This window comes from Poromitra crassiceps (genome assembly GCF_964638095.1).
Source record: "Poromitra crassiceps genome assembly, chromosome: 19".
In the NCBI taxonomy this organism is placed as follows: Eukaryota; Metazoa; Chordata; class Actinopteri; order Beryciformes; family Melamphaidae; genus Poromitra; species Poromitra crassiceps.
The window spans coordinates 10,920,036-10,929,796 of NC_139646.1; the positions used below are offsets into that span (position 1 = coordinate 10,920,036).

General features: G+C 43.4%; 2 pseudogenes across 2 annotated transcripts; one reads left to right on the forward strand and one right to left on the reverse strand.

Annotated features, from left to right (window-relative positions):
• Positions 1-1,892: 1,892 nt before the first annotated feature.
• LOC310793879 (signal recognition particle receptor subunit beta pseudogene) lies at positions 1,893-2,621 on the reverse strand (annotated as a pseudogene). Its single transcript has one exon. The product of its transcript is annotated as a signal recognition particle receptor subunit beta pseudogene (transcript).
• Positions 2,622-3,265: 644 nt separating this feature from the next.
• Positions 3,266-5,017, forward strand: LOC310793880 (eukaryotic peptide chain release factor GTP-binding subunit ERF3A pseudogene; annotated as a pseudogene). Its single transcript has one exon. The product of its transcript is annotated as a eukaryotic peptide chain release factor GTP-binding subunit ERF3A pseudogene (transcript).
• Positions 5,018-9,761: the final 4,744 nt, after the last annotated feature.

The window sequence follows — 9,761 nt, forward strand, 5'->3', positions numbered from 1 at the left end:
ATCAGGACTGGTATTACGAGTCAGAGAGTATAACACAAGAACAAAAGAATCCAAAACAATGTTTGCTCCACCATACGTGTGCTGCCATGGCCCAGGTATGGGGTCAGGGAGGCGCTATTACACTTTCATGATGATCATTTATTTATTTTGTCAAGTAAATCCAATCAGAATGCCTGGGAGCTGCCCAGAAAGCAAACAGGGATAATTAGCAACACTGGGAGAGGTGGCGTCTCCTTGTACATCTACAAGCCTCCACTCGCTTTTATCTATGGGGAAGGTGGGCTGGTTGAGGAGCTAAATATTGATGGACCTGACCATATTGTGTGAAACTCAAACACACTGTCCAGCATTGTTTAGGGCTCTACTTCCATGCTGGACCTTCATCTGACACCTGTATTCTGAGGTGAGAGAAACTACAAGAGACAGGCTGACCCGAAATTCATTCTGACTTGTTCTTTCTCTCTTTGTCATTAAATGCTCAATTTGTAATTGCATTATGGCATCCTCTGATGAATTACTCTCACCAAATGAAATAGATTTGTTTACTATGTGACTTGCAGGATTTTTTTGGGGGACAATTGAAGATATTTTTTCACCCTTAAATGTATTGTCTAAGCTTTATTATAAGAATGTTTAGCATTACAGCTAAACCTGATTTGTTCGCATGTCGCTGTAAAATGATTATATTTGTAACATTAGTGATCATGGGAATACATTTGATTATTTTTATTTATTTATTTTATTTGCCAAAATGCACATTTCCCATCTAAAAGTTAAAGTCTTCATGGTTAAATTTTAGATCATCAGATGCTGGACTGTACTAAAGATGACTCTCTTTCTCTTTCTCCTTCTCTTTCTCTCTCTCTCTCTCTCTCTCTCTCTATACATACACACACACACACACACACACACACACACACACACACACACACACACACACACACACACACACACACACACACACACACACACACACACTGTATTTATCTTCACAGTCAGTAAATGCCTATATACCATACATAATCAGAAAGTGTCAATGAACCACTTTAGGGCAAAATATTTAATAGGTGTGGCCTTATTTACAAATCATCTTGACCGAAAAATTACAGTATGTACTGTAGTTACAGACCTGCACTCTCCAGACTGAGTGTGGCTTTATTTACAAATTGTTCTGATAATCTATCATCTATTAAACTGGCAAACAAATTCTACTCTTAATTCAGTGTATTTGCATGGGGTTAATTAGTGTGTGAGCTCTGTTTTTGTCCTCATCTAAAATCAAGAGTATTTTGCTGTGCCCGCCTGGTTTACACCAGGGATCTGTGCCGACGTCCCCTGTGTGTTCAAACTCTCTTCCTCTGGATAATCTCCTCCTCTGTTATTCCCCAAAAGAGTTCAATTACATACATATTAAATCATGTTTTAACACGATTTACTGGTATGAAGGAAGGAGAGGTGAGCCGGAAATGAGCTGGATAGAAGAAGTTACCGGCGGGACCGGGTACCCGACCCGTTGCAGGACTCTGCCCTGAACAGTGTTTTGGCCAATTTTGCAGGGCTGTGTGTTAACACCATTGGGCTTTTATTGTGAAGGTGTAACTGCTGTAGCACCCACTATGCGCACACTTTTTTAGCTGCGGCCAGCATGGCCAGCAGCTCTGGTAGACTTAGTTCTCAGTCTCTATCCGCTGTTGGTTTGGCGGTCAGTCAGTCTGTCCACACAAAATGTTGGTCCACACAATCAATGTCAAAGGAGTGGATGACATCACAATGGCGTGGATGATGTCACACTGTGATTGGCTGCAGCTCTAATGTGAGATCCTGTGTTTGGGCTGGATCCTGGTTCTGTGCCCATGAGGCAGATTCTGCACTCAGAATGCGAGTGGTTGATTTTAGAGTTCAGCCATGCTCTTCTCCAGGCTCTCCGTATCTGTGTGCTCCTTTTCACCCTTGCTGCCACGTGCACTGCACTCCAGGAACTCCACCTTCATGCTGCCACGTGCACTGCACTCCAGGAACTCCACCTTCATGGGCAGCTGGCTAAAGTCAAAGTCCTTTCCTTTCGTCCCCAGATGCATGGTACCATGCACTCAGCCATCCTGAGATCTCAGGGCTGCTGAGCATGTCACTCTCAATGTGTTCAATCAGTTCCTTCTCCAGCTGCTGATGAATCAGTTTGGCTGATTTTGCCATGGTGATATCTTGTTTGTTGCATGCCACCAAGAGATTTGAAACGTTCCTAGATCACAGTGTCCATTAACAAAAAGTACAGGAACTCAGCCACATCTCTCAGTTCCTTCTGGAAGCTGGCACCACAAACACAATGCCTCTCTCTGCCTGAAGACTTGAACTTCTCCATGTACTGAGAACGAAGACTGTCATGACCTGGGAGGTCTATCAGGGTCCAGGTGCAGCTCCTGTCATTTTTGGTTTTGTATGGTGCACTGCTGTCAGTGATGGAGGTCTGTGTTCTCTTGAACTTTCCTGACAGAAGCCGACTGAAAAGGAGAGTTTTTGCAGATTTGCATAACCCAACGAGCAGCACAGCACTTCCAACAGTTTTACTTCAGAAAATACTTCAGAAATACAAAAGTCATGACAATGACCACCAAAGCGACAATAAGCGAGTGAGCGGCCAACTCAATAATCCCTCAGAATGTCGCCCTATTCCTACCGGTAGTTGGCATCCTTTATGTTGCATTATTGCCTCCTCCTGGATTTATCCATCCACTGTTTCCCTACATTATAGTAGTCTTCTTCTTCTAATGGCTTTCCGACAGACTGGATGCCTTGCGGCACATTGCTGCCTCTCACAGAATATTACACAAATTCCAGACTTGGGGGTCCGCCGCCTCCTCAATGTTCCTCCCTCCGGCCGCCTCGCTCTCCTATTCGACCTCACTTTGGTATTCACTGGAATGGGATTCTCACATGTGTTAGGATCTCCTCCGAGAGATTTCTCAACGCCGCCCTATGATGACATCACTGATGACATCATCACATTTGGTGATGTCACCAGTGATGTCACTCAAGCAATTGTGATGTCATCAGTGAGTGATGTCATCAGTGATGATGTCAACAGTGATGTCACTCAATCAATTACAAAATAGGGCGGTGTCTACTACTAGAAAATAGTTTATGGAGCATGCTTCGCAAGGTCAATAAACAATTGCCATATTTTTGCCAGGCTGCGCGCCTGAACACACTCACAAACAAGCACGTTTCACCAGACCCACACACCCCGCTGCCTGCCCCTGCAGCAGCGATGGACCCGACAGACAGAGACACAGCACTGGATTCATGGGAGCTGGAGGAGGATGCCGAGGCCCAGGCGGCGGGGCTCCACACCGCGTTCGCCCCCCTCAATGTCAACGGCAAGCCGTTTGTCCCCAATGTTAATGCCCTGGTCTTTGTACCGAGCTTTCTCCAGACCAGCACCGTCGAAGAAACACCAGCTCCAGGCGGTGTTTCTGATCTAGTTGACAGTATGGCGGCGGCAGAAACAGTTGCGCTGGTGGAGAACGGAGGCCCAGAGGCAGACATGACCACAGAAGAAGAGACGTGGGAACAGGAGGAGGAGCCACGAGGAGGCGGGGTAGGCGGAGCCTGCGAGGTAGGCAGATTCTGCGAGGAGGGCGCCCAGACGAGGGAGGATGAGGAGATGATGAAGGAGGAGGAAGAGGAGATAATCCTGCCCAAAGTGGCCCTGCTCCCGTCCGACGCGCCCAAGAAGGAGCACGTCAATGTGGTCTTCATCGGTCATGTGGATGCTGGCAAATCAACCATTGGAGGACAGATCATGTACTTAACTGGAATGGTGGAGAAAAGAACCCTGGAAAAATATGAAAGAGAAGCAAAAGAAAAGAACAGAGAGACATGGTACCTGTCATGGGCTCTGGACACGAACCAGGAGGAGAGAGACAAGGGCAAGACAGTGGAGGTGGGGAGAGCGTATTTTGAGACGGAGAAGAAACACTTCACCATCCTGGATGCCCCTGGACACAAGAGCTTCGTCCCCAACATGATCAGCGGGGCGTCGCAAGCTGACCTGGCAGTCCTGGTGATTTCAGCCAGGAAGGGGGAGTTTGAGACGGGCTTTGAGAAAGGAGGGCAGACGCGCGAGCACACCATGCTGGCTAAGACAGCAGGAGTCAAACATCTTATTGTCCTGGTCAATAAGATGGATGACCCCACTGTCAACTGGAGCCTAGAAAGGTATGAGGAGTGTAAGGAGAAGCTGGTGCCATTTCTGAAGAAGGTGGGCTTCAACCCCAAGAAGGACATCCACTTCATGCCTTGCTCCGGACTCACAGGGGCCAGCCTCAAGGACCCTGTGACCGAGTGCCCCTGGTACACAGGGTTGCCATTTATTCCCCACCTGGACAGTTTGCCAAACTTCACCAGATTCAGTGACGGACCAGTCAGACTACCTATTGTAGACAAGTACAAGGACATGGGCACAGTGATACTTGGGAAGCTGGAGTCTGGAACCATCAGTAAAGCCCAGCAGCTGGTAATGATGCCAAACAGGCACACAGTGGAGGTGTTGAGCCTGCTGAGTGATGACGTGGAGACGGACAGCGCGGTCCCTGGAGAGAACCTGAAGCTGAGGCTGAAGGGCATCGACGAGGAGGAGATCCTCCCCGGCTTCATCCTCTGCAACGCTGACAACCTCTGCCACACGGGCCTCACCTTCGACGCCCAGATCGCCATCATTGAGCACAAATCAATCATTTGCCCTGGTTACCATGCAGTCCTTCACATCCACACATGCATTGAAGAAGTGCAAATCATAGCCTTAATCTGTCTGGTGGACAAGAAGACGAGGGACAAAAGCAAAAGCCGACCACGCTTCGTTAAGCAGGACCAGGTCTGCATCGCCAGGCTGCGGGCCGCCGGAATCATCTGCCTTGAAACCTTCAAAGACTTCCCTCAGATGGGCCGGTTCACACTGCGAGATGAAGGTAAAACCATCGCCATCGGCAAAGTGCTCAAGCTGGTGCCAGAGAAGGGCTAAAGCGGCAGCATGCATGGAGGTCGTCCACTTTTTATTCACCAGAGGGGAGAGAACACTGCTAGAACCGACCCAAACAGCTACTCTCGAGGACAAGAACGGGCAAACAAACAATCACACAGCAGTTTCATGTCATGTTAAAGACTATAATTAACCTGTGGTTATTATTTGCAAAGTATGTCACCCTTTCAAGAATGATATGAGTTTGAATGTGGCTGTTTTTTCATGTTTTTTCAACACTGTAGTTATGCAGACAGTTATGTTTGTCTATTTGTATGAATATATATATATATATATATATATATATATAACATTTGTGTTACTGGTACGTTTGCATTGACTTTGTATGTAATCATGTCGCACGAATTTGCGAAAAAGTGTGAACGCACAAGAAGACCACACGGGGCCCGGACATGCTTTAGGAACATAGTCCATTGTAATATACGTCCTTTCTCTCAGTGTGCTGCAGTATCCTCTGATGATAACACCTATTGGACCCTCAGGGCATTTTCTAAACACACCCAGAGCTGCAATATTGATTAGAGATTGAGTGTGTCTCCTGAGTAGTACTGGAGGCCAATTTCAACAGTTTTGATTATAATTATTATATTTACCACACAAAAAAGACACCAAATAACTGGACAAACTGTTATGTCCTCCAAAACAATGATTGATGGTTGTCCAAACTAGGAGAACTGGCAAGTGAAATGTAGTCCTTCATACTGTCTATTGGGGAATGGTATTGTCCTCTTTTTGTACTTTATTCCTAGCTAAAAACATGCAGTGTATACCTTAGGGTGTGCTGAATTATTAACAGTGTCCTAATGACAACTATAGTCCTAGATATCAGCATGACCTTAAAAACATTGATCTTCATTGATGCACCATAACAGCATAAACTATCAATCTATTTGCATTTGACCCTGGCAGAGAGATCTTGTGCCAGCATTTGAATTCTAAATTCAAATAAAAAAACACGTGTCCAAATTCAACTTCTGTTATTTAAAGTGGGAATCTGGAATATCTGTGTTTCTTTCATTTTGGCAGCATCTTTGGTGCTAAACAGAAATTAGGCTACTGAGTTTTTGCACTGCACTTCACAAACTAGTGTGTTCAGTGCTGACGTATTTTCTGTTGAACGTTGAGTTGCTGTTGGTACCGGGCCTCATCGTTGTCTGTTCAGCCATGATGGCTCATCATTATTCATGCTACCAAGATTTTCTATTCATTAAAAAATATATATATACTACCACTAAACTAAATGCTACCAATGCTATTAAAAACATAAAATAATTCACTTTCTCAGGATTTTTCCTGACAAATAACTTAAAACAGCAAATGTAAAAAATTATCATGATCTGGTTTTAATCACTATTGTGTAAAAGAGCCGGCGATATAGAGGAGCAAAACAAACATGTATTTATATGAAAATGTTACAGATGATTAGTTTAACATTTTTCATCCGTACATAGCAACTTCAATTTTGCAGCATTCCAGTATCCAACTGCTGGAGCCAACTGTTAAACATCAACAACTTCAACAACTCTATAAGGATGTTAGCGAGTCACAAGTGTCAGTCGCTCAACAGTCTTTTTATATGCTTTATTAATGTTGCATTATTGTCACGATTATATTTGTTTGACAACTCTGCGTGAATATATGCATATGTGCTTGGCAGTGAGCTACAGGGAGTTAAGAGGCTGCTGCTGTGCCTGGCTCTAAGTGGAGGTGACAGCATTCAAACACAGTGACCTTGTGCGGGGGACCAGTGACAGGCTTCCCCATGATTGAAGGAACATTTCTGGAGGCACCCTGCAAGGCTTGTTGGATTCCCAGGACCTGTCATCAAGGGAACCTGCTCTGTGGCAACAGGAGTGGCTTGTTTTTTTCTCTTTCCTTTTCCTGTTTTTCTTCCGCGCGCTGCCTACATACAGCCCTCCGACAAACTCATGCTGACCCCACACCCACACAAGTTACTCTTCTGAACTGAACAGACTCTGATGGGCACAGGTGAAAACTGGCTTTTGAAGGAAATGGATATGGATATGATAAAACATATTTCATCCTGAAAGTGTGCACGTATTGATTTTTGGAAAGTTGCACTACATAAAAGTAACACGAGCTGAGAAGTCTTAAAAGAAATATGAAAGCTTGTAGATGAGGAGATAATGCTAAGTTCAAGCGCTTTTATTCATCCTTGATCAGTGATTATGCACAAGATTATTCAAAGTCGATACTTCAAAAATGACTTCAAATTTATAAAATGCTAAATATATACAGGTTGGGGAAAGCATGTAGAGGACTGTCAAGGTTTTTAAAGGTCTACTTAGCAAAAGTAATAAATGAGAGATGTCAGCTTCACAGTTTATAAGCCCTGTGTGTCCCTAGGGGGCTGCCGTAGCCTCTGGCCATTCTCCCCTTACCTTAGGCATCTCTGGAAGAAAAAAAATCCGGTGCTTCTAGTCATTCTGCATCCCTGCATCTGTCGGAAAATAATTGGTCAGGAACCTTCTCTCCGAAAAGGGTCCATGAAAGAGTAATGGCTTGTGGCAAAAACACACATGTCTGACAGATCACATTTGAAACAGAAACTGTATAGACCTACACAATATGTGTACTACAAACAATCGTTAGAAAAGTTTCCTTTACTTTATCCTTACTCCTGAGGAGGAGAATGTCGGCTCCATGGTCAAGCTTTATGATATGTTCTAACAATACATGGATGTACAAGTGCCTGCTATAATATTTATTTGTAGTTTATGATTAATTTTCTCCTCCCTTGATTATTTAGTTACTTGTTAAAAAACGATCTACCTATATCATCATGGAAATATCATGGAAGGTTAATGGAGAGTGCTTGGTTAAGAATCCTTGCTTTTACAATGTTGTTTTCCTCACAAGGTTTCTTTCTCCACCATATTGTCCATCATCCCTGTGATGTGAAGAACAACAGCAGCAGACATTGCACATTCGTTCACATCCTCATTATGCAATGGAACATAATGCACAAACGGAATACTGTTTTCTACCACATTTCAAATGAAAATATATTAAACATAGATGTTTATTTACTTGCAATCCAGTGTTGGAGGGGACATGAAATGCATTCGGCGGTTTGGGCCTTATTCTTCACTATGTAGCCAACCTCTAATGATTTGGCATATCTACATTTGCCATTCTTTTTGGCAATGTCTAATCCAGCAGAAGAAAGGCTCCTGTGCTCAAGTACTGGGGGGAAACAATACCATTGGGCTTTGCACTACCTGTAAGCTCACAGATGAGACAGAAACAGAGAGAAAATTAAGGAGAGAAAAAAAAATCATTCTTCTCTGAATGAGATGTCTCGGGCTTGATCAGAGTGTGAATCAAAGACTATCTCTTAGACTACTTAAACATTCACTTTTAAAAAATTCCTACCTGATCGTACTTTTATGGAAATTTCTTGCCATCAGTGGCTGCATTCTCTCCTGTCTCCAGGTCCTCTTGTATCCCTGTAGATATGACTCTGCCCTTCATTAGAATTCTCTTGGTAAGAAAGCAGGAGAAATGAGGGGGAGATGTAAATTCAGTCAAAAAGAAAAGGTTTAGATCTTTCCTTTTTTGTCCAGGGAATAGAAGAAAAAAAAGAAAGAGAAAAATCATGGATGGTATCATCGAGTCAAACCTCACACCAGTGCAGAAGACTTGAGAATTTGACCGTGTTCACATTCATCATTATTTATCACTGTCGTCATCATAATAGAAATTATTTTGCATTATTTCTAACAACTGATGCTCCTGTAAAAAGTGAAATAAAATAAAGGAATATAGGGTCATGTTTGCAAGACATTTAGAAAATGTGTGGTTTCAAATACAGTATAGAAACGACTGAGATCACAGGCTACTGAAAGACCAAGAAGAGAAATAGCATTATACTGTAACAATTATTCCTTTATCCTGGAAAACAACGAGAAATTTGTTTATTACGCATCGGAAAAATTGACTTCTGGTTTGTACATACAGTACATACTCAGAAACCACTGTACATTTGAAAGTTGAAACGAAAGGTGCCCTGGATGGGTTCAGGCACACGCAGCGGTTTAATAACCTAATCAATTTTTTCATATTTATTTATGACCAAGTGATGTGAAGAGAAATCTTTGAAATTGGTGCAATATTATTGACCAAGATCGCTTCGGTTGGCAGCCGCATTTCCCACATGCCCCCACTGCACTAAACAAGCTTGTTTTTGCCACTGACAGGATCAGATTATTCCATCATGACATTTTTATAAAGTGATATAATTTTCCTTCCGCTTGATCCAAGTCTCGCGAGAGTCTCACAAGAGAGACGCTGAAATAGTTGAAGTTGATTCAAGTTTTGGTCCTTGTGTTTTGGATTTTAACGGTCAAGAGTCCAAAGACTGTAATAGTCTTCCTGTATAATGAGAGCTTTATACAGTAGATACTCCGTTCTTTACAGCATCAAAATGTGTGATACGGCTCAGACTGCGTAAGTCCAAACCCCTATTACACATGTGCACAATCATGAGCCGAGGCCCCAAAGAGAATTTACACACACACACACACACACACACACACACACACACACACACACACACGCACACACAATATACTATACTGAAACCAAATACAGTACCACCAAGCTGGTCGTGTGACGATAAAGTATCTTGTAAAGTATCTTATACACACACACACACACACACTCCCATGCCTCCTCGCTGAATGTGACATTGAAGCTACAGGGC